The 26173-nt window shown below is 38.9% G+C and overlaps 1 long non-coding RNA gene across 11 annotated transcripts in view; it reads right to left on the reverse strand.

Annotated features, from left to right (window-relative positions):
* Positions 1 to 26173, reverse strand: part of LOC138121040 (uncharacterized) — a 174919-nt gene that overhangs the window by 114828 nt on the left and 33918 nt on the right. For 10 of the 11 annotated variants that reach the window (XR_011156049.1, XR_011156050.1, XR_011156048.1 and 7 more), the window contains exons 2-3: positions 7223 to 7382; positions 7068 to 7151 (exon numbers count right to left, since the gene is read on the reverse strand). This is a non-coding gene — a long non-coding RNA (uncharacterized lncRNA). Of the gene's footprint in view, positions 1 to 6180; positions 6270 to 7067; positions 7152 to 7222; positions 7383 to 26173 lie in introns of all 11 variants that reach the window. The other variant, XR_011156056.1, reaches the window with a different exon arrangement.

Consider the following 26173-nt stretch of genomic DNA (forward strand, 5'->3'; position numbering starts at 1 on the left):
AATGACTTTGTTTCACTCAGGGTTAGAGGGAGTCTCAAGGGCAGCATGGAAAAGGCACCAAAATCCTACATGTACTCCGTGGGACAGTTGTCAGGCTGGGGGAAAAGTCAAGCTACAACCTCTTTATCCTAGAAGATGACAGAAGAAGTGGGATATGGCTTTACAGAAGGAAAAATAATTAATATTTCATCAAGTGGAGAAGACAATCACAGAATCAGAGGTAATATTCCAGCAGCAATAATCTGAATGGAAATTCAGAGGAGAGGATTTGCACTACTAATCAAGACACAAAGTGATCCTTTATCTGCATGATACTTCATTTGTGGATCACTAAGAATCCTATCATAGGTATTCTTTATGAAATAAGTTGCAAAATATAAATATATTTCTATCTGTGCATACAAAGAAAGAGATGTCAGGGTAAAAATACACATATTTCAACTCCCCTCTATCATATTAAAATGCCAGATGTCTAAATGTACGTCTAATATGTTGCATCACAATCTGGCCAGTCTCTCTGGCAGTGGAATAGTTGGAGGGTTCCACACTAAACCAGTTCTCCTCCTGTTGTCTGGACAAACCCTCAGGAGTTTTGTTTAATTTGACCTCAGCAGTTTAACTCCTCTGCACTGCTCTGTTTGATGCCCATCACTCCCCTAAAAGCATCACAACCATGAGTGGAGCAGACTTTAAAAGAAATGGTGTAATTTGCAGCTTAAACTTTACTAATCTTTTTAAGGCTAATGTGTTCTGCACAAGAAATAATATTTAGTTGTCTGGAATGTTTTGAGCTGCTTAAAATGCCTAATTGTCATTTTGATGAATGTAAAATAGGCATAAGGCAGATAAATGCGGTCCACAGTGAATTGGCATTACAAATGGTAATACTTCCTAGCACTGCTGCTGTAGGAAATATGGATTTTAATTAATATTTTCTTTTTGCACAATAAAGGGTCTCCTTATCTGCATGAACTTCAGACTTCTGAGCTAAGTAGTGTAGCTGGAGTTTTCCTTGAAGGACAAAGGTGGCCCTCCATTAACAACCTTTCTGGGGACACAGAAACCTGTGATCACCTGGTTCTAGGACACAGTTTCTATACTAAAAGATGTTCCTATCACAAAAGAGCCTTCTGGAGTCTCTTCAGCTCCTGTAGTTTATTTCTTTATTATCTTTAAAACTAGAGTTTGTTTGTGGCTAGTTATGATTCCAGTCAAATGTGACACAAACGCAAAATTATTTTGTATTAATGGCACACTGACTGTACACTATTAGTGCAACATCCTGGCCCAAATAAACAACGGGAAAACTTACATTACCAAAAAAGTCAAATATATAGGAAAAAAACCTCAACAAGAACCCACAACACCATCTTGAATTCACATATTTTGGAAATCAGTCCAATTTTCCCCCAACCCCAGTGTCAGTAAGAGTTTTAGACATTACACTAAATAAATTTTTTTTTTCATTTATAACAGCCCCTCTCTTTACAGTTCCACAATAATATAGCTTCTAGATTGTACTTGTATCTTTGTGTATCTCCCCTCCCAGCCTTAATTTATCTCCATCCTCGTTACAAATATCTGAAAGCCAGCAGCAGTTTTTGGGAGTTGGCCTGATTAGGCTGCTTTTTTATTATCTAGTGGAACTGGTAAAAGATGTGAGGATGTGTTTCATTCCCAAAAACTATCCAGTCACTTTATCTGTTGTGGAAAGAAAAGTGACAAATTTTTGGTTCTCAAGGGAAAGGTACATTAGCAAGTAAGGATTTCCACGAAAAGCACACCATCCTCTTTCTGCACTATTAGAGCCCACGTTTATCAGAAATTTATCTATATATTTTCCCAAAGAGTATTGGAAGTAAAGGTTTATCAATTTCTTGGAAACACCAGATACGTTGTAGACTGTGAAAGAAACTGCTGTACTTCTTTTTGCTAAAGACATCTGATGTTCAGAAGGTAAAGGATAATAAATTAGAATTCCAGACATTTTCTGCACCTGCTGCCTCTGGCCTCAGTCCCAGGATAACAACTGAAATCATCCCTAACAGCACGAGCTTGACAGCAATGGGGACGAGCCCCACTTGTCACTTACACAACATCTCCCTCCGTAATTAGAGATTTTAAAGGATATTCCTGCAGGCTGGGATTCCTATCCAGCATGGTACCAGGTGCACAGGGCCACAGGACCAGGCCTGACAGAGCTCCACTGACTTCAAAATTTGGCTGGAAAAATCCTGCAGGGTGGAAATTGGGATACAGCCCCATCTCTGCTGGGCTCTGCTTGATGCACAGCTACAACCACATAGCCTCTCCTGTGGGAGAAGGAACTCTGGGAGTGCTCCTGTGTGTGTTTGTTCCCCAGATCAGCATCTGAAAATCCCTCTCACTGCAGATCAAAGATGATAGGATAGACAAATAGTCCATTTAGATACTTCCAGGTGTGTCTCTCTATATATTATTACCACTCTCTTGGAAAAATGTAGCTCAGATAAATGTAAGCCAGTCTCCTTATGGAAGAACACACTCTGAAATATATTTCTGGTGCTGATTATAAGCTAAGAATTTTTAAGAGTATTTAAAAAAAATTCTCAGGAAGAACATATCCAATCTTTATCATTATATGAAAAAACATTATGATTTCCAACTTGGTATTATTTTTATGAGATCCATTCTTTCTTAATAGAAACTTGAATAAAAACTGGTCTGGCCAAACTGCTCTATTTTATTTCTTTTATTGTAACCATTAAATCAGCTTTCATTTCATTACTCTAATTGTGCCTGGGAGCAGCAACTGCCACCTTAAGGCACATAACCTAATTTAAAATGCTCACAGCTCATTCCACCTTAAAATATATTGCAGTACTTAGGTTCAGCACAGCAGGTCAAGCTATACAACAGCACTCTTGTGATCAGAGGACTTTTTGGCAGTTAAATGAGGAGAAAGACTGAGGCAATGTAAAAAAACCAAACATTTCTCTTGCTTAAAAGATATGCAGTAGTTGACATAACCATTTTTTACTTGTACCTTAAGTGTCTCCAGAGGATTCTTATTTAGGTAGAGATTTCTCACATAAGGAGCATTTCTTGGCACAGCACACAAACATCTAATTCACTTGGATGATTTTTACTGTGGGAATTCTACATGTAAAGAGCCACCTTGCTGGGCTGTAAGGGGAAAATCCATAATGATGATGTATTTGTCTGTTTGTGCTGCTTGTGTGGGACTTTCTCCCACTGTTTCTGATCTTTATCTATTCCTGGTCTCCCTGTAAACTGCATTTCCCTCTATTTTATTGATGGGGAAGGGAGACAAACAACAATTAAACAACTACCTAACATTACATAGGGGTGTAAAGACAAAGCTGGCATTTAAATTTAGGTCTCCTGCTTCCCAGGTGAGTGCTCCACATCAAAGGTGCTGTTGTACCTGCTCCTCCTTTCCTCTCTCATTCCACAGTGAGCAGACTCACATTCCCTACAGCATTATTTCTAAAAGACTTTCCTCTGGCTAAGGGATTCCAGCTCCTGTAAGCAAGGCACAAGTTAAATACCCTGCTTGAGGAGACGTGGGGCAGATCTTCATCAGCAAGAAGTGCAGTTACAAACCTGAGCTGTTGTAAGGTGCAATAAAGGGGCAAACCAACATTTCCAGTCTTTAACATCTCTGAAAAGCCCAGGAGCACATCCCACCCACCTGAAATCCCAGCCTGCAAAGCTTTGTAACCCAGGCCCTGGTCCCTACTGGACCAAAAAGAGCCAAAAAGGAGACAAATTCATGAGGGGAATCAGGATTTGTGTGGTGTGCAAGGTCCAAGGGAATTCAATGCAAACAACTAATAAATATCTGCAACCTGACTGTTTGCTTTGGAGGGAGAAGGGATATTTTCCTTTGTCTTGCAGTGAACCAGGCTGATAGGAAATAACTCCCCACTCTCCTTGGAAGTCAGCAACTACAGAGCTGCTCATTTCACGAGCTGAACAGACTTTAATTGCACCTCAAAGCCAGAGGCACTGCTAAAAGACCAAGCAGTCCCTGGACCAGACATAAACAATGAATGGATCCAGTCCACTCATGAAGCTGCTTTGGATATGAGAGAGCAAGAGATGCATCAGTGGATCTTGACCAAAAACCCATAATAATCCTACTTTGACACGTTCTATGGTGTAACATCTGTATAAGTACTTGCATAAATACATATTTGCATATTTCTAGATACACACATGCCCCACCCATCTATAGAACAGATTCTCAGGACAAGAGCTCATCTGTTCAAATATGTGTTCAAAAAAGGCAAAATACAGATTTTAAAACTTCCTCAAACCTTCTTTTTGCAGATATTTTCAAATAAGTTTTTCCCCTTCAAACAAATCAGCATATTTTTAAAATTCTTCAGTTGAAGTGTCATTGATGAAATACTCCAGGCTGGGGAACTTCACTATGTGATAAGAATGACTGAGCTGTGAGCTGAGGCATCCCAAAATGACAGTTTTCAGAAAACCCTGATTCTGTTTTCAAAACGTAAATTAGATGATTGAGTGGCATATGGTTATCCTGTTGTTATGACATAGCCGTGTGTATTTTCTCTGCATCATTAAAATTAGAACGTGAAAAAAAGCACTCGTTTAAATTGGAGCATGAACAAAGCCCTAATTTAAACACATCACACATATAATGTGAAGGGATATAGATATACATATGCATACGATTGATCCATATTACAGCTGACATCAACCTGCTTCAGAGGTAAGGACGCCACAGGTCACTGGAGAGATGCAGTTATTCCAGCAGCCAAACTGCTGTGCAGGATCAGGTCATGGACTTCACCTTCTCCTCAGTGCAGGAAGGTGAAGCCCTCCACAATGTGACATCCTTTTATTTGAATTCCTGATTCCTGTCTTTTAGTCTTTGAATTGTTTCTCACAATAGTGTCAAATTTAGTGAAAACACTTTTAGTTCTTTCCCTCAAATATTTTGGATCCCACTTGCACATTCTTTGATGAATATTTAATTACTTTTACAAAGTGCAACAAAGGTAACGAGGACATGAACCTGTCGCCTCTCTAGGTGCTTCAGGGGCAGAGGTTCAAAAACCTGCTATAGTTCTACCATGTCCACACAAGTCCTGTAATTTTGCTCTCCAGATGAGGGACGTGAGCATCTCCTGCCTCCCTTTCTGTCTGTGTGCTCAATAAATACAATTTTAACAGAGAATTGCAGTACTAAAACCAGTGGATCATTAATTTTTGAGTATCTTCCCTAGATACTTTGTCTGAGCAGCTCTGGAGCAGAACAAAAACATATAATCCATGAGGATTCGTTTTTACCACAGAGATTACATATGGTAAAATGTGTCATGTAAAATCTTTGTGATGCCCTGGTGGGATCAGGGCATTGGGGAGAATGCTTGGTTTGAGAGTGGTTGGAATATGAGTGAAAAATAACATTACCTGAAGAGGCAGATGAGCATGAAGGCTTTTAGGCCATGTTCAGGCAGAGCTGGCAATCACTCAGGGACTGGCTGAAGGCTCCTGTGATGCACTAACTTTTTTGTGCATATTGGCAGCTTCCGTCTAAACTCAACTTTGTAACCCAAGTCTCCAGCATGTTTAGAATTTCAGATGTGTGTTCTGAGAATTTGCAGTGTTTGCCAGAAAGACACTATATGATATTAGCACAGTTGGTTCTGAATTTTAAACCCAAATCTGATGTTCTATGACTCACAGCCTCAGGAAAGAATTAGATGAATATCTCATAAGGGGAAAGACACCGCCTGAATATCTTTATAGAGGAGATATGCTGAATAATAACCATTATCTCCATATGACAAGCTACCATTCTATTTAGGATATGGTGTGCTGCTGTAGAAGCAGAGAATGCCACACAGATATTCATATCTGAATTATCTTTAATATACCTAGGGTGCCAGAAATCAATGGAACTGCAGCAGCACAGACCTCACTTGTTGCTTTTTCTTTCAGTTCATGCCCAGGATGCCTCACTAATACCCCTGGACAGCCCACTCTGAAATCCAGGCTGTCCCAGCACTTCCAGAGTTGCCAGATAAAAGCTATCCCAGGTATCCTGCTTGTGCTCTAATCACACCTCTCGTCACAGCACTGCACCATCTCCAATTTGGAACCACACAATAAACCAGCACTTAAAATACAGAGGGTATTTACCAGAGCCTCAAGGTAGCTGGCCTTTGATTTAGAAAACCAGCACTTAATTTCCGTGTACATCTTTCTTGTAACAAAGTCCCTCACGGCACCTAAAAACAATTGGTACAATGTGAATCTGGCCCCAAGTAGATCTGAGAGGAATTTCTGTAAATAAAGATATTTAGTACACTTGATTCTGAGAAGTCTGGGTCGTCCATAGACTCTGGTTGTTATCAAACCTAGAGTGACCTTATTTTCAGGGTTTCCAGATTCCATCATGTGTTAGAATTTCTAGGATTTGCACTCTCTCTTCCACAACTCAGGAGCACAACAGTTGGCTTTGAGAAGTTTAAGTAAACTGTGTCCAAAGAATTACAACAGAGAAGTGAACAACAGCTTGTGGCATTGTAGGATTCGTGGTCCCATGTAAGTCAATCTGCTCCAAGCATCCCCATTATAATTCTTTTTGAAAGGCACAATAAATGCTTATATAAACTGATTATAAATCACAAATCCTTTAATGACTTACAAGAGGACACTGCTTTGGATGGGGAGGAGGTGCACTTCCATTTGGCTGACTTTACTGCCTAACGAGGCTCACATCTGGAACAGCAGGATTTATGGCACCTTCAGGCCATAATTCTGTGAAAGGAACGTGGAAACAGCTCCTTCCGTTGTGCCTCTCTAGGAGATGCCCACACCAAACAGCTCAAGAGGAGCTGGGTTGCTCCTCTGACTTATGAAATATTTTTCATTTGTTTTTTACAGAGAAAACCTCGTGACATTGTCCTCAAATGTCCTGAAGTTCAGCAGGAGGACATAACAGCAAATATCAAGATTCAAATAACACAATTTGCTGAATTTAACACAATAACATCCAAAATTCCAAACAGAAATTAAATACTCACAGTAACCTGGTGCAACAGAAATGCACCGTGTAAGGTTCCTTGTTCTGGAGAGTTTTTGTGTTCAATAGCCGAAAAGGCCAGAGACTGAAAGAGGAAACGTGTTAATTTGTGTTTGGTGGGTTTTAGGGTTAGTGTGGTGTTTCAGCACTGCTTACCTCTTATTTCCTCCCTCCTCTACTCTTCTTTATTCCATTTTCTTATTGGGTTCATGGTGAATCTCTGGCTTAATCTTTGTGAATAGGAGAAGGACAATACTGGAATATTCACTCCCTTGCCCTCTGACGTCGATCACAATTATTGTGAGAAGAGAGGGAGCTGCAACAGAAATGGGTGTGTTTTAACAAATATCCAGCATTTCTGGCTCTGTGCTTTTACATCCCTGGTACCACTTCTAGATTATGCCCAGGAGGAGTTTGTGTGCTAATGCTTGCAGATTTGGCTTGTGAAAAGTGCCTCCCTAAATAGAATTATCCTTTCAACACCAGTCTCTCTCCTTCCCTGCTGAGCAGCATCTTTTATTTTTCACAAGGTGCAAAAAGAACCTACTGATGATAATGTCCTTTTGCTCCTCTAGAAAAGGAAGCTCTTAAGCCCCTCCAGCAAAACATGTCCCTATTTAACGAGTAACTGAATAAATGCAAATTCTGTCGAGCTTTGCTTAATGGGCCAAGCAAGTACTTCAGTTCAAAGTTGAAGAAATCAAGGATGCCAACTTAGAAATACTCCTTTCCCCATGAAGTTCTGTGCACAATCAAGGAAATAAAATCAGCTGAAAAAGACATTCACAGATTTAAAAAAAAAAACCCAAACCTCTCAAAAATTCAGCTGTAACAGGCTGACTATTGTCAAATACGTATATAGATAAAGTGATTTTTAACTAAGTGGCAAGAAAGACGTGACTTTTCATCAAAAATTAGGCTGGAGTGGAAACACTGAGTACAACAGTGCTGGTAAGTCAGGCTTTGCCAGTCCCAGACAAACTACAGCAAAGCCTTCATGACTCAAATATTAAACTTTCAGAAAAGCTTTTGTTTCCTCCCATGCTGCTCACCTAAACAGAATGATTGGTAAACATCTGCAAAGGCACTGCTCGTTCCCTTTACAGCCCTCCTTAATCTCCAGCACCATAATGGACCCACAAAAATAGTGACAGCTTGAATTGGACAGCTCGGGATCGACACTGCTGCATTACATCTTAAGAAATATTGTCTCCTGGGCTATTCAAGCTCCTTCATAAGCATCTGTGGTCTTTTTCTTCTCCTGAGAATTCAAGATTTAAGGAGAAAAGACCGGATTTTTTTTTTTTTTAAACAGTTCCTTAGTACAAAGCACCTGAAATGGGAAAACAGCAGCAGCACCAACTCCAAAACCTCTCATTTCTTACTGCACTGTCAGATCTGAGAAGTTGTGATGTTTTTCTCTCCTGCATATAGAGGACAATCCCAAAAGCACAAACAGCACCCATGGTCTACAATGGGTGCCAAATGGCAACCTTCTAATTCCACTTTCTTCCAACATTTTTTCCTTGTTTGGGGTCTCAGACATTATTTTGAGGCTCAAGGCAAAGGTTTCAGGGCCCAGAGAATACATACAGTGTAATAGAGAGCCCTCCAGAGAAGTGCAGCTTCTGGAGCAAGGGGAAAACATGAACCTAAACACTTCTAAGGGACAAAACTAATGGTGATGAAGTGGTAACATGATTCAGTTGGATAGAACTAATTACTCATGGTAGAGGATGAGAGCAAGGGTTTGCTTTGGCAATAAGTGAACTTACTGAAAGTAAGAACAACTAAATATGGGCTTGATTAGGGGAAAGACTTTCAAAATTCAATGTATAGAAGTAATTAGAAAATTAGAATGGGGAAAATGACACTGAGTCCTTTGGAGACTGATTCTCCTTATCCATAGCATACACAGTGGACTAAAGCTCCTATTTTCTGATCAAGCTTGCCTTATCACAAAGACATTTATTTTCTAGTCATGAATGACTGGATTCAATTAAAATACAAGCTCACCTGTCAATTAAATTGAGACAGAAACTCTCCTGACATTCAGAAATGAACATTAAAAATCACCAAGTGCTACCAGAGGCTGCCATACTTAAAACTCTTCATATGCAGGAACAGAATGTATTCTGTTGCTGGATTACTATAAAATGTGAGTTTCTATTACCTTGTGGGGGTTAAGTTAAAGAAAGAAAAAAGTTATAGCCCTTTCAAAAGCCTAAGGATTTAATTTTTTAAAACTCCAACAACAAATATTGCAATAGCTGTGCTATGTAGATATGCAAGGGCATGATGAATTATTGGGTGACTCTATTGAGTCACTTTTCATCTACACTTAAAAGCTGCCAATTCTTTATTAAGTTTACTTACTTAACCTGCCATTTAATCCGGTGTAGTGAAGCTTTGCTGACACCTCAACTTAGTTTAGTTTGCTTAAGTGGAACTTTGCTACATTTAAATACACGTGCTCTTGGTGTCAGGCCCTTAGCTTATTTCAAATCACTGAAAATAAAGTGAGGTACTGTCGATACCTGTACTCTGGGTACAATATTTGCTTATGAATTTGGTCTTGAAGCTGTACTAAAACAGCTTTTGAATCTCCCCTAGAGGAAATAAATATTAAAATTTCATTTCTCGTAAATCCTACGATCCACAGAAAGTGCACTACCAATAGTGGAGATTCCCAAGGCGAGGCTCTGTGAGACAAAGGTCACATCAGCCAAGACCAGCCCTTCAGTCACCTGTTGCATCCCTCAGCTGTGAAGGACCCATGCCTGGGCTGTGATGGTGCTTTTTGGTGGCAGGAGCTCTTTATCCTGCTCCTGCAGGAGGAATGCTCTTGGCTCCGTCTGTCTGTGACTGTGAGGGAATTCCCTTTAACATGAGCAGGGATTATCAGGGACATGTCAATGGAAGTTGGCCTCTCATGGGCAGCTTTACCCCTCGAGCAGCATGAGGTTATTGGAACTTTACTAGGATTTCTGAGCTGTCAGGAAGCAGAGCTATGACTCCCTTGTTTATAGTTAGTGCTGACATACACAGTGGGCCTGAAAAGCAGAATGATCTTAAACTGCTCTGAGTCTGTTATCACCAGGCTTTGGGGTTGTGGCTTGTGCCTTTTTTAAAAGCAGACCACCAAAAAGGTCACTTCACACATCCCTGTTTTTCATTAGTTTTGCATTTAGCAGGATTGTTCTTTATTCCTTCCATCCTTCTATTGAACTGGGGGGAGAGGAGGCACAGAGGGAAAATGACAAATAGGCTGCATTTGTCCCTTCCCTTCTGTCATTTGTTTCACGGGTAAGTGAGTAGAAATGAAGACAGCATGTTCCACACCGAGTGCTGAGAGCACAGAATATGGCCTCCAGCTAGAGCACAAATAATTTCTATGCATGATGAATCCTTTCAATAACAAGGGCCCTGCTAATGTGGGATCAAATCACAGTCATTAGCTCTTGGCACTGCTCTTAAAATGATATAGAAATCCAAGCAGCATCCAGCCATGCTCCTGTGCCACACACACTAGCCAGTATTTCAGCTGGCAATTTACTTTTCTCATCAATGTGTTGGTATAATTAGGAAAAAAAAAAAATGTGCCATCTGATAGGACAAACTCCTCTAAAAGCAATAGGAAATGCTTAAGGAAATGATGGATCATTCTGAAATAAAGGGCTGTGGTGTGAATCTATTGATAGATGAATTGATTCTGGGACTGTTTTGAGACCTGTGGCCCTGTGTGATGGGTGATTTTCTATGGCAGGTAACAAACTATTCAATTAAAGCCATATATTCCGGTTCTTCTGATTTTCAGTCACCAGTGCCTTTTGAAACCATGGCAGTCACAGAAGGAGTCGCACTTACTGCAGCAAAAAAGCTTTCAAACTGAGTTTAAGCTCTTTGACCGTGATCCAGAAGCTTCACAGTCATTTAGAAGCACTTCTTGTTGCCTCAAGCCATCTTTTTCTTTTAATTCTTTTGTATTATTATTTTTACATAGCAGTTATATTCCTTTTTTAATTTATAATACTATTATTCAGCATTTGATAGGTTGAAAAATTTTGTTAATATTCTGCAATGTGTAAATTATATATTCTCTTAAAATCCCCAAATAATTACTTTGCCCGAGTTAAGCGAACATAGTATTTTATTTTTAAAAAGCACTTTCTTGCAAGATTTTTTTATTTATTTGCACTTACTTTAGGTAACTGTGCATCCATAAAGATATTTTGCATTTTATTCTTAATGAATTTTTTTCATGAAAAGAAAACCAGTAATTAGTAAAGAGTTCTACTTTGATGGATGCTTCAGTATTCCCCCTGTTGCTGTTCTTTAGGGAACAGTGTATGGCAAAATAGATACTACTATTTTATAAATGAATTTCTCAGAAAATTAAACTTCAGCTTGTGTTTCACATTCTCTCAGTCCAGGTAAGGGATGTCCCCTGCCCCTTCTATATATTTTTGGCAGTTAATCCACTCGAATAATTACAACTTTCATAAATTCTCACAGTGCTGGGGGGTTTGCTAGTATGATACAGTGCTGAGGTCATGGGTCTGGTTCAGAGTTTGTCAGGTTGAAATGGACTCCATTTGTTACCCAATTAAGCTGTAGAAAAACGCTGGTTAAAGAATTCCCTGGAAGTGCCAGCAGGGCAGTGAGCACATGCCCAGCCTGCCCACCCTGTCTGGAGAGAGACCCCTGAGTGCAGCTCGGGCCTTTGCTGACATCTGCCCAAATCAAAGGCAACCTGACAGTAAAATTGACCTTCTAGGCTGTGACAAAAAACCTGCTGACCAAGGAATTGCAAAAATCCTTGAGGCTTAGCTAACTCCAGAAGCATCATTAACATGAAAAACCAGATACCTGAAGGAGGCCCTGCTAGTGATGCACTCTGGTCTAAATTCAACACAGAACACGCTGCTGCTTGAAACTAGAAGACACCGTCAGATGCTCAGATTTGTCTATCCCAGACTCAGACAGATGACAGCCACTCAGGCCAAAATTCAACACCAAAGATAAAAGTCAGTGCAAGGGCCCACTGATACCTTTCCCTATTGTTCTCTGAATTCTCTATAAACACAGTGCTGAAGCAGCCTGTATCAAACTGAGCCAGAAAAGAGGATCAAGGGGGATAACATTTTAAAGTTGATTCAATACACACTTTTCCTAGAAACCAGTTTTTATGATGCTGCCATGTGATCTCCTCTGGAAGAGGATTTGTTCTTTTCCCAACCAATTATGCTGACTTTCTATGCAACCTTGACTAAAAATAGAAGACTTATTTTGGAAGAAAATTCCAAGTGATTTTTATATTTGAAAAGAGAATGTAATTATTTTTTAAGTGCCTTGACTTTTCCCTCATGTGAAAAAAAACCCCAAAAATGCAACACCTTAAAAACTAAATGATGGCTCACCTCACTGCTGAAGTTATAAACCAACTGGACATCATTGGTGACAACGACCGAAAACATCTGTGCTCCTTCTTCTGGGATTTACTAAAAAAACTGATCAGTACAAGAGGACTCTAAGCAGCAGAAGGGAAATGTGGTGCCTCTAGACAGCTGACTGCACATTTGTGTCTAATGACAAAGCTTATAGAGCAATATAACCACTTCTTTATTTAGGAACATTGGATCCTGTTCTGGAAAACACCTTAGCAATCACTATATGTAGCTCTCCTCTGTTGCATATTTTACATGTTCCCTCTTATAAACTAGAATTAATTTGCTGTAATGTAATATGAAGATCAAAATTAGAACAATATTTTCATCTTCTCTTCAGTCAGTTTGTTTCATCTAAAAGAAAAATCACAGCTTGAGCTGTGTAATCTCAGCCAAAGATAAATCTCAGTTTATTATGTATCAAGACTTCCTGGGAAGCCATTTGGCTGAATTAAGCTCATCCTTCCTTTTTTGTGACAACTCATGTCATGACATTAAAGGTCATGTTCCTTCCTTTCTGTCACTTTAAATTATGCCATCAATATCAAGAAGTGAATGTAATAAATGCTACAGAATTATTAAAATCATGCTAGGTGGCTGCTTTTCATACATTCCTGCAGCTCCTTTTATGATTTCAGCTAACACTTCGCATTCTTAACAGGAAAAACAGGTGCCTTGAATATAATAGGAAACAAGATGAGGATGAAAGTCTAGGGAGGAGGAGTAACTCAAATTCCAGTCACGCCATGCCTATAATCACAGCAATAGCACCACACACGCATTCATTAAGGAAACATTCAGTTACCCTCTTTGCAATCACGTTTAAAATGATTTAGCTCAACACTCTATCCCCAAAAGCATACATCTGGACTAAAATAAGAAATAAATAATTTAAAGGGATAAATGTTTATTGAAAACATTTGCATCTGGCTCAATCAAGTGCTTAGTTGCTACTTTTCAGGATCGCTATTTTACTTCCATGTTGTTCTTTGGCTTTTAAATGAGAAATTTAGGTTTCATTTTTCAAACCAAGCACCTTTCTGTTTCCCCCACCTTCTGGCAGAGAGTCCCAATCTCCTTGCTAGAAGATGACTTGGAGTTCCCCACTGGAAACACAAATTGAAGGAATAATCCAACTGTAAGCACACCATTTATGTTAATGGTTGTGGAAAAACCAACCTGGAGGATTAACTGCCACACAGCAGCAGAATGTGTGTGCTCCCCTTGTCAAAGGAAGCAGCAAGAACTCTGAGAGAAGGAAATAAAACAATATTTTTTATGTGGCTGCAGATTGAGATATGGCTCTTTCCAACAGGTTTAATTAGCATGGAGGCAGAGATTCCCATTTTGTAATTTCTCTTCCTTAATTGATTCCTAGTTCTATTTTTAAGTTAAAATTCTGCATCCAACTACACACATTACACGTCCCAGGAAGCAGAAACAAAGTCATTTGAAGAACAGCTGAGCAGCTCACTACAACATAGATAGAGGCGATGAAAGGATTTGTTGTTTAAATAATGTGAAATACACATAACAAGGGTGTGGGGAGCAGGAAGATCAAGGGAGGAGAACCATTCAGCAGCACTGGAGTTGGAAAGGCCAAGGGAAAAAAAAGTAGGACTGTAGAGCACGGCAGTGAAATGAGGGATAAGGGGAAGGGGAAAAAAATGGCTGAGGCAGCAGGATAGTGAATAAAGTGAATAAAGGCTGCCCCAGTCATCTGCAAAATAAAACTCCACACAGACATAACACCTGGAGTCCACCTCAGCCAAGAGTCTCTCTGCTTATGCTTTTCAAGTGAGAAGAACTGCCTGCTCTTTCTACCCAGTAATTACAGCCAACATCACTTTAGAAATTTAGATGTAAACAAAGCACAAAGACCTTCTGTGTCTCCCAGTCAAGCCTCACCTGCACAAAAACCAAAACAGATCCTACAAACTCTTTTGTGTACAGGTCAATTCAGGCAATTCTTCTTAATAAAGTCAGTATTTCAATTTTAAAGCCAGCAACTACTCACACGTAAAGTTTTACAGTACTAAACCCACTGAAAAATGACAATGATGCAGAAACATCAAGCTGCATTATAGGCTTAGGTCTCAAAATATTTGGATTTCATTAGCTCAGCAATGAGGCTTCCAGTGCATGCTGATCATTCATTAATGCACCTCTCCTTAGAGAGGGGACCAAGTCAAACGTGTTCCTCCTAATTTGATTTGAAAGGAACATATATAATATATGTGAACTACATATAGTTTTGGACCTCAAGAAACAATCAGCAGTAGCTCACTGGGCCATGATATTCTGCAGGGAATCTTACACAATGAAGAGAAAAAAACTCTGAATAATTTACACTAAAATCTGCTTGATTTACAACCTTCTGTTCTATCTCTGTGGGAGACAGCTATGGCAATGAATCCTTACAGTAAATCTACATTTAACAAAAGAAGTTACTGAGACCCAAAGACTGGCCAGTCCAACTTAAGGAGATAACTAAATCCCAGGGACTCCAAGAAAGAACACAGAGACCTGTTACATCATGTGATTTAACTACAGCCTGGCTAAACCCGAGTCACCACAAGGCTGTAATGGACCTGACCCCGCTGTGTCAGGCAAATGTAGCTCAAAGATTCCCTGGCCAAGGATCTTGCAATCAAAGTGAGAAAAGGATAAAAATGAACCCAACAGTCCAAGGAAAAAGGAAGCAAAAGCACAGCATTTGTGAAGGCTGCAGCAAGCCCTGCTGGTACTAAATTTCTTACAGCAGGAAGTTTGAAGGAGCACATCTTCCTAGAGGTTTCCAAGGAGCCTTTGGCAAGCACAGTCAGGCTGCCCCAACATCTCACACTGAGCTGGGCAATGCTGGTATCACCCAGTGCTCAAAACACCAGATCTGAAAATTTCCACCAGTTCTGGAGGCAAACACAGACTCTTGGACAGGGAAAAATGCCCGTGAACAAGCAAAGTGTTTGCCAGAAGACAGCAGGAGTAAAGGCTGAGCAACACCCTCAGGTGGTGTAACCCAACTTTTAGAAAAGATTCCTTCTTAAGAAAACTGGGGACATTTAATGCACTTTTGGAACTGTTGTGAAAAAAAAAAAAAAAAAAAAAACAGAAAACAAACAACATTTAGGTTCTTAAAATCCTACTGCTTAACAGGAGATGAATTATTGAATATTCATTATCTTCCTGAATTGGAATGAGTGCTGGAAAATGAAAAATCAGGAGATGGCAGAAACAGGGAAAACAGCCAGACTTCCTCTGTGTGAAACATATGTGTTAGTTTTGTTGAAAAATAAGGAGAAAGAAGTTCTTCAAATTGCAGCCCAGGGCTGACTATTTACACGTACAAACCTCACACCGAGCTCCTCCCTTTCCTGCAGCCTATTCTTTGGGACCACCTCAGGCATTATTACATAAATGACCCTGCTGCTTACAACAGGGTGCAGAGATCATCCCACACGTGGGAAGGCAGGAATTTGGCCTTGGAGAAGCTTCTGATTGCAGTGGGCTGTTGATAGAGGTTCCCAGTGGATGCACAGAGCAGTTATTCACACTGGGTAAGGGTTAGGTGGAGATCCCTGCTGGTTCTGGGGGTGAGCAATACAGACAATAGCCATGAGCACAGGAGAAGTGTTTGTGATCCCTCAAGAGGTGGCTTTGGGAGGGGTTCTACAGCCTGAGAGAGGGGAAAGGTCCCTTCCAAGGCTCCAATCAGTGGTGCTGGGGGTTTTTAACCTTAGCTAACAAACTGAAATCCTAAGGATCAGCCATCAAGGATCAGCTTTGGAAAGGATGTTTATTAAAGCTCTTCTCAAAAAAAGGTGTAACAGATAAAAATAAAGCAAGTCTTGAAGGGAAGGAATGCAGGATAGGGAGCTGAAGAGGATGCTGAGAAACACAACTAGGAATGACTCTGCTCAGGTGGAACATTTGGCTCATGCAAGGTTTCAATGGCCAAGTTTAGTAAACTGTTTTTCTCAAGGTACAGAACTTTATCAGAACTGTAGGCACAGAGAACTAGAGGCATTCAGATGTGGCTGTCCCACTAAAAAAAACCCAAACCACTCAGAAGTATTCCATAATTTTGTATTGTGTTATAATTTATGAGAGAGAATATTAGAATTCTGTGTTTCTTATGAAATTAATTGTTTTATGCATTATCGTTATTCTGATTGGAAGACTGAGTTCTGGAATAGCCTCTCTCTCTTTCTTGGGCATTCTGATTATCTGCAGGGAAAAAGGACAGGGGTGTTTTAAAGGAGATATGTTTAGGTTCTGATAAAAACCCATGACAACCTTCAGAATTATTCACTTTCAAAGCTATTGCAGAATAATCTGTAAAGTAACATCAAATATTTCATACCATTATGGCAGAAAATGAAAAGTGTTCCATTTCATGCTTAATTTATTTTGTAATTATAAATCTGTTGGTAAACAGTACCATAATAGGCTTTGCTTTGTGCCTGCTTTATGCTTCTGAACTCTTGGAGTTTTAATATGTTTTCAATACACAAAACACGATAATAACTGCTCTTGGAAATGACTGGCTGGATGAGTTCATCCCTAAGTAAATTTTAGCATTAATCACATACACTTGCTAGTAAGGGACATTAGAAAAACAGAAAACAGTGGCAATTTTTAAACATCAGAATAATAATAGAGGTAATATTTTCTAACTAGAACAGTTTAATATTAATTCTACCATAACAATAATCTTTTCAGAAAAACAGGAAGACAATTTTTAATTAAAACCACTTTTTGTATAAAAAATGTTAAACCAGCACATAGGTGACATCTCATAAAGCCTCAGTCTCATATTTTACTTACTCCCTCTGCTGTACTCCTAAAAATGAGAGTTTTGGCTTTCTCCTGACATATGAGTGAGTGCTTCGGCTTCCTGTTGCTCTTTTTGAAGTTTCACAATCACTTAAGATAGTGGGGGTTGGTATTTAAGCATTTATATTACCAAAATTACAGCGTGTTAATTCATTAACAGACAGCTCTTACTGTATTTGGGGAAGGAACACCTTTCATTTTGCTTCTTTGTGGCAGCACATTCTCCTCCCTAAAGCAGGAATAAGCACTGTCTGTACAGCTACACGCAAGTCAATCATCAAAAGAGCCTTCCTATCTATATATGCAAAATAGATGTGTAATTAGAAATCTTATTTTGAACAATAGCCTCTCTTCTATGGCTCTTTGCTCGTGTCTGCATTCAGCCTTTATTGCTGAAGGTATCATCACACCCTCTACTATTTGTAGCATACCCTGAGTAATTTCCCATTTGCCAAGCTGTTGACACCGTCACCCCCAGCTCCCACAAGAGCTATGGATTTGCAGAACACACGGATATTGGAACTTCTATGCCAGCAGAAACAAGCACAAATATTTGCAAGGGATCAGGAAGCCTCCCTATTCGGTGACAAGCATTAGGAAATCCTGGCTTTGCATATAAGATAAGAAGTTCAGTTTACACGGCCTTACACACAAACTCACCCAGGCTGGTATTTCAGTTTAGGTCAAGAGGAAAGTTCAAGTAGTCAGCTCCTTTCTGTCATTAAATAATTTACCAGCACAACTGCACAACACAGTCCAAGGCTCTTCCATCACTGCTCCCAGAGTGAAAAAGGAAACTCTGCCAGGCTGTGTTTGAGTAGAGCTGCTCCCCTTCCCAAGAGAGGGACTGTGTTGGGAATACAGATTTAAGGCCAGCCCAGGCAGGTGTTGATGAGGTTGAGTGAGCACTGTGGCAATTTCTCACTGAAATCTGTCAGGACTGCATAATCCTGAGGATGTGCTGTTAGGAAGGGAGGTGGCAACTTAGTGGTCACTCAAATCAAAGCATCAGCTACACAGAGCGACTCCAACTGCAGGAGGGAATTCCCTCATGGCCTCCCTCTCCCACCAAACCTGCTCCTAAGAAATAGGCAGGAGGGGACTGCATAATTTAACAGTGTAATATATATTTAAAATAATGTGTAATAACAAAAAAAGAATATACAGGCGTGTAGATATAGAAACTGAAGTCAAAATTCAAGGAAGAAGTTAAAGTTCTTTTTGCATAAACACGCAGCCCACAAAGTTTTTTTGAAAAAAATAGCCTTACCAACATTGTCCTTGATTTGTAACAGAATATTTTATAGAAAATAATTTAACAAGTAATCTTTCCAGGCTTACTTCTTTCTAAATTTACTGGAGGAGTAAATACCTCTATTTCATACTGATACCTTTCTATGTGCAAACATCTGGCTTTATTTTTCAAATTCCAGTTTATATCCCTTACCTTTTGTCAAGACTTAAAACTGATTAAGATAATGCTTTAGTTCCCATTTTTGTTCTTAGAAACATTTTAATACCCTTTGATGTCAGGACTATGGCCAAGCCGACAACTTGTATTTTGCTGTATTTTAAACTAACTTCTGTTATCCAGACTAAGGAAAGGAACAGCTACTTATAAGATTAAAATTCCATGTTAAACTTGTGCAGTGTAGTAAAACACTGATGTTTCAGAACTTGATTATTAGTTTAGGATCCAATTAAATTGTGTTCATTTATACAATTTACCAATATATTTATTACTTTAATCAAATTATTCCATGTATAACAAGAGAAATAAAAATGAAATTGCATAATTTCAAAACTTGTCTATAGAGATAAACACATTTTGCAGTTATGCCTGTATGTATTTATCTGCACATGTATACAAACTAAAGCTATTAAAGGAAAAAGAGTATTTTACTGGGTAATTTCTTTGCAACAAATTATCCCACTAACTCCATAAAAAGTTATTAAAGTGATTCTAATTTATGTATTAATAAAATATGCAAAGAACACACATGCTATCTCTGTGTTTACTCAGTACACAGGGATCCTGATAACAGATTTTACTTTCCTTTGTCATTTCTTTCCTTTGTTCTCTTCATAAGAATAGATTTAATTCCAAAAATCTTTATGGCACTATCTCAACACTATGAAAATGGCATTAAGAAGAATCTTTCAGTATAGGTATGAGGAATTTATTGGTATATTGTGTTTACAACAGTGTTTTCAAAAAAAGGAACCAGTCATTTGTTTGGTGAAAGTGCTGGGAATTACTCCAAGGAAAAAAACATTTAAAGTATGGAACTAAAAGCTAGCCCTATCAACTTATAAAAATGTTGGGATCAGTAACACTGATGTGCCTTTAAAAATTTGGGGAATATAACCCTAAGTGTAGATTTCCAAGACTGCAATCTTGACCCCTCAGAGAGGACTTTACTAAACAGAACACCAGGTTCAGGAGCACAGGAACCTGGATGCCAACACTCCTCATTAACACAAAATGTGAATCAAATTTCCCATGTCTTCAGGCAATACAACCCCCCCCAAATTGTACCTGACCCCGGGTCTGTATGGTCAAAATGTACACAGGACTTCAACTGGATTAATTGAGAAAGGCTCTAGGTTTATTTTCCTTGTATCATCCAAGTAGAAGGTCGTTTAAAAATCCTTTAGGCTGTGCATTTTAAATGATTTTGTCATGAGAAATTAATTTACAGGCTTATGGACTTTGCAGAAATGATAGATTTCTAAAGACTTTTTGAGCAGTGAATAATGAACTTTGCCAGCCTCTTCAACACTGACTGATTTAGTTTCCTGAATAAGTGAGGCGAGTGGTGGTCTTATCTTTGTGCTGAGGTCAAACAATTTCTGACTGGAAGCAGAAAGAATAAAAGACAAAAATTTCCACCTTCTAACACACCAGAACTCAGCACAAGACCAGATCCCTCTCTCATACAGGAACACAGTTCCACCTGAATGTCTTCAGCAGCAATTCTCAAGAATAATAAACAGGAAACCTTGACTAAAATCTGGCAATGCAAAGCAAGAATTTTATTTCCCCTCCACACTGAAAAAAAAGATGTTTGGGAACAAAAGTTGCTAATTTTCTTTATATTTTGAAGCAATCCCAGGGTCAGGTTTTCAATTTTTGAAACAAAAGCTCCTCTAACATTGAAGGCTTTGTATCTAAATGCTACAAAGAGTAGCATTTGGGAATACTTTTTTCGTCCTAATATTTCCTTCATTAACTACTCTGCATCAACACAAAGCAAATAAAAGATAATTTATACCTCTGACATTAAAAGTTGCTTTAGAGAACTCAACAGTCATGAGGAGAATTAAATCTGTGGCATCCACTTGAGCTTGGTAATGGGCTAAAATCTGGAGAGCTTTGATTGTTATCCTAAATTCAGATCAGAACAACTAAGGCTAATATTTGCCTATATATATATATATACATACATATATATGTATTTACATATTTCTAAAACTTTTGCTCAGCTCCCACTTTACAGCTCCAAATGTCACCTGTTCCCAGTAGCCACATCCCAGCCACGTTGCCCCCTACCATTATGCATTATAAATTCCATTATTCTTTAGAATACATCAATTTATAGCCTCACTTTTGTCCCCGACCCAGCTACACGTTGATGAATGAGATCTCAGACTAGATAGGTAAATAGAAGGAGGGTGAAGGATGGGAGCTTGCAATGTATAATTTATTATAAGCGCCACAAAATACCAGTGCTGAGAGAAAACAAATTATTGGCTTCTCATGCAGTGACCATGAGAAGGTGATAAATATTTCATTATATAGTACTCATCAGACATTTGAATAGCTCATCTGTCCCATTTATGCCAGCTAAAATGAATTCAACCTATCAGTGGCAAATGTATTTTTAATGTTTCTCTACCTTCTGTGGAAGGGGCAGCTAAAAAGTCCCTCTTCCCCAAGAATCACATTATTTATTTGATTGCACACTGTAAACTGTTTATTCTTGAAGAGGCTTTTCTTGTTCAAAGCAGCCCTTTACATCTTACAGAAATTTCATGCCCAATGTTCATTCCATTTTCTAGCAAGCAGAAGTTTCCAAAGTTGTTTTCCAAGCTGTGAGAACGTGGTATTTTGACAGGAAAACATTTACCTCATACTAAAATTAAAAACATTTGGAAACACCTACGGGCTCTATTTCCTTCAGAAAAGAAAAGTTGAGCCAAATAACTCCAAGTGGCCTTTTGTAAAAGATACAATGTTGAAAAATCAGCAATTACTTGAATTAGAAAGTCTCATTTCAGCTAAACTGGTTCCTGTTACCTCTCAAGACTGTGCACATTTACTTTCCAATGGAGAGCAGAACTTTCAGAGGTATTGAGGAGCTCCAATAGGGGCATGAAGTTGTAAGAACCTGCTACAAGTCACTCATAAGAATGAGTCATTGGAAGTCCTTGATGCCAAATCTCTGTTACCCTCCTTGGAATACAGCATTCTTGAATCCAGTAATATCAACTATTATGAGCAAAAAAATAAGACCAAGAAATTCAAAATTCCTGGTTCTAGGTCTCAATTTACTTCCCAGAATGTACCTCTTGCAGTCATTCAGGCTGGGAGTCACACTGCTCCTAATCCTAAATAAAACCTTGGATTTAACATGGGCTCCTCTAAATCAGAAATCAATACTAAAGGATTCAAAAGACATCTATGTCAATTCTCTGCTTACCCTTCTGGAACTTCGTATACCAGGAATCCTCCAGGATCAGGAGCTATTAACTACAGCTACTTAGTGCTATCTTCTAACCCTAAACTTTTCAGAAATGTAGGAACCAGCCAGAAATAAAGAATGATAAATTCAACTCTACTTATGCCAAACCTATGCTTACATATTTGGGTCTTGTTGAATACCTCACTTATTTGGACATGCAGCTTCTGCTTTTCATAGCCCTGTCCTTATTCTGGCCTTTCAAAGTCACTTCACTCCCTAAAACTTTGCTGATGCTGCCTACATTGAGCTTCCACAGGCAGTTGTTTTCCTGGCTTCATCCCTAGAGATGGAATGGGAAGGAAAGCACAAAGAATTGAGAGTCCTGAAAATACAACTACCAACAGCTATTTAAGGGTTGGGGTCTGGGTTCAGAAAAGGGAATTCCTTTCATTTCTATACATCTGATATCCTTTGACTTGCACCACTTATAATCATCCCTCTGTTGCCATGGTGCATATGAAGCTCTCAATAGTGAGCGGGCTCACTGTCTGTGCACTGACAATAACAAAGAACACAGATGGCCACTGCTATTATTCCCACTCCTTCTGTGTCCTTGTGCACTTGATGGAGTCTGGAAAATGTCTGTATTACTCCACCCATATAATATTGACCACCACAAAAGCTGCTGGAGCAGCAATAACAAGATGGAGCACAAAGAGTTTCAAAAATTTCTGCCTCCCAGTAACAAAAATATATGAGCTCTTATATCAGAGACAGAGGGTCCTATAAAGGGGATTGAAATGAAAAAAAAAAATAGGAAAAATATGCTTTGATAACACCTGCTTAGATGAAGCAAGGTCAGAGAATCAACAGTAACCTGGGGCTGTTGATGGAGCTCAGTTTTCTGATCCTTCTTTAATGAAATCACCACTGACATGATGAGTAACATAAAAAAGGCAAAAACCAGCATTGTGCCAAAAGTCATCAGCTGCTAAATGAGCTGATTCATCAGAAGGCAGCAGAGAATACTTCATCCCTTCATGCTCCCATATCCCAGTGAAGTTCGCTCTCTTCCTGAGATTTTTCAGAGGCATTCTGTCTCAGCTCTCTCTGGAGAAAAGGTTCCTCTGGTTAAAAGCAGAGTATTTTGGACACTGGTAAGCAAAGTATATCTGTCAAATCTGAAGGATAAGGTTAGGAAATGATTCTTGTTAACCAAACAACTTCAAAGTGCCAAAATATTCTTGTGGGTGGCCAAATAATTAAATCTCAGAACAGCTTCATTTCAAAAAAACAGTTCTAATCTCAAAGTCAATTTCATGAAAAGAAAAAAAAACATAAAACCAATTTTTTGCCTTAGTATTTTGTGTTTGAACACTCTGGCTCTACTCCTCTGCATGTTCCAATGGACCCCAACGTTAGCACTGTTTCCTCTTTTTCCATGCTATATTTTGGGGATGAAAGCATGGTATTCTAATGCAGCAGTTATCTACATCAAGATTAGACCAACACTTTATCTTCAATCAATTGAAATTTTTTAATTTCTGTTTCTGATTGACAAGAGTGAGAGGCAAAGTCTGAGGTGTTCTTTAATATGCAAACCAGAGACATTATTTACACTATTTGTAGTAGAATTTATGGTAGACACAACTTTTTTTGAAGGTTATTTTTCTTAAAGGAATGATTTTGTTTCTGATACCCCACTGTTTTGCATTTAGCAGCAAGTGATTTATGAAGGAAATCAGTTAAATATTAGGAGTTCTGTATTTTCATAGTTCATTTTTTCTCACCAATTCCATATATGCTTTTGCTCTCTTATGAATTCTGAGCTCTGTATTCAGTAATCATTCTTTCTAACAACCTAAATATGTACTGTATTATTTGTGAATTAGAGTGCAATTTATTTAGGAATTTCAGAAAATTACTTTTCTTCTGGGTGCTATTTTGCAATCTATCCATTTTGGTTTTTATCTACGATTGCTTCTATGTCACATGAGCCTTAAGAGATATTTCATACACATGTGAATTGCAGGATTTAAAAAAAAAAAAAATTTCAAAGGAAAGATCCAGCTTTGATTGTGGCCAGAAGGAAAAAATAAGCTCAATGACTACAAGAAAATCTAAGGAACAAAACCTCGTCCAGGGCTGCTGTTATATAAACATATCTCTATAATGAGATGCCTACAGCTGCACAAGCCTGGATCTGACAATCACTTTTAAATTCCTACACCAGTATGAAGCAGGATTGCCCCAGCATCCTCCTAAAACTTCTTTCAGAAATTTCCACACTGAGATATATTTTTCCCATGAATTAGATGATTCCACCTGACCCTAAAACATTCATTCAGTTGGGTTTTGTGAAATATGCTCTTCACATATTGAAGTTAAATAAGCATTAAAGGCACGGTTCAAGACTCACATACCCACTGGAGGCACCTGGTCCATAATTTTAAATAAAATATGGCCACAAAAAGAAAATTCACATTACACAACAAGAAACACTTGGCAAACCACATCATCCACAGCGGCTAAAGAGAAACATATTTAGGCTACACATTTAATGTGCAGCAAAGTAAGTCATTAACACTGAGATGTGAGATATAATTTAGCACTTCTTTTTCGTGTGTAACCCAGGTGCCAAAAAAGCCACTCGAGTTTCTTTTGCCTTCTCTTGCCTCACCCTACTGAATGCTGCATGAAGTGGGAAAGAAAACAAGGGCTTTTGTACCTCCTCCCTAACAGATAAGGTGAAATTTAGCATTTCAAGAGTCTAGACCAAAACCTAAGAAGTCTTTCTTAACCTGGAAGTAAGGTTAACTTCATCCTTTGCCTCTGTGCCAAATCCACAAATTAATAGAACAGTTTATATCAAAATTACAGCCATGCAACATATGCAGAAGCCAACCCACTGGAAGGGGGAGAGACATCTATCCAGCTGGTCTGGTGCTAAAAACAGTCCCATCCAACAGTCAGGAGCACTATTTTCATCCTGGCTTCCAGCCACACCAATACCCTTCCCAAGGCTCTTCCTCCTCTCCCTCATCACATCCTATCCACTGAAAGCTGGTTTTGCACAGCTCCTCAACCCTTTTCTTCCATAGGAAGGCTCCCCAGTTTGCCTCTCACACCACAGCTCCCTGCCTCTCCTGAGCTCCTCTACAGAGCCTACAGAGACAGGACAAACTCTTGCGTCTCTAATTTGACTCAAATTTTAGTGTGTGCCAGGCCAGAGATTAATAACTTTGAATTTTTTTCACATAAAACTTCCTGTGACCACACACTGGCAAATGGCTGTGGATCTAATTTATTGATAATAACCTGTTTATAATTTAACTATGAGAAATGTTGATGGTGGACCTGGAGTAAAAACTTCAGTTTTAACATAAATATCAGGCCCAACTAAATGATGGTCCAAAGCAGGAAAACAGGTGCATCAAATTCACATCCAGCAGGAAAACGGGGTGAAGGCACATTTCCACAGAGTGGGGAAGCAGACAAACAAACCACCAGAAAAGTGCAAAACCCAAGATGCACTGAATTAGATTCCCTCTGGACTATGAGAATCTAGGACATCAAACCCACATCACAAATATTATCCCCACTCAAGTAACTCAGTGAGTGACGTTTTCTTACCTAGAAGCACCCATTTAATAGGGAGAGTTTCTTTGCTTAAGCTTTTACATATCCTTAAAGGCTCATGAGCATAAACTGCTCTAGAACCTGGTTTGGGAAATTTGTAAACAAATTACAACCACGTTTACCAAAAAATCTGGCCTGTGACTCCTCTGTGTGTTTTTGGAGTCAAACCTTTTTACAGGCTCCTCAGTGACATTTAATTAGAAGTCTGGGTGCACATTCAGCCTCATGTCAGCAAAATACCTTGGGTAAACATCAGCAAGCAAACTTCAATGGGTTTATTTACCACACAGTTAATAACCTGGGTGAACTATTTGTCTTGGGTCTAATATTTATTTTGGCAGAAAACTTGGTACACATCTTTTTTTCTTTTTGCCTCTCATATGTACGGAAATTTTAGAAATAGCCACTGACAAATAGCAAAGTTCAGAACCTTTTCCTGAAAATAAACACTGCTCTATTCCTTTTGTATCAAAATGTTACTAAGCAGTGAATTCACCCAA

The sequence above is a fragment of the Aphelocoma coerulescens genome, chromosome 20 (genome assembly GCF_041296385.1).
Source record: "Aphelocoma coerulescens isolate FSJ_1873_10779 chromosome 20, UR_Acoe_1.0, whole genome shotgun sequence".
Classification (NCBI taxonomy): domain Eukaryota; kingdom Metazoa; phylum Chordata; class Aves; order Passeriformes; family Corvidae; genus Aphelocoma; species Aphelocoma coerulescens.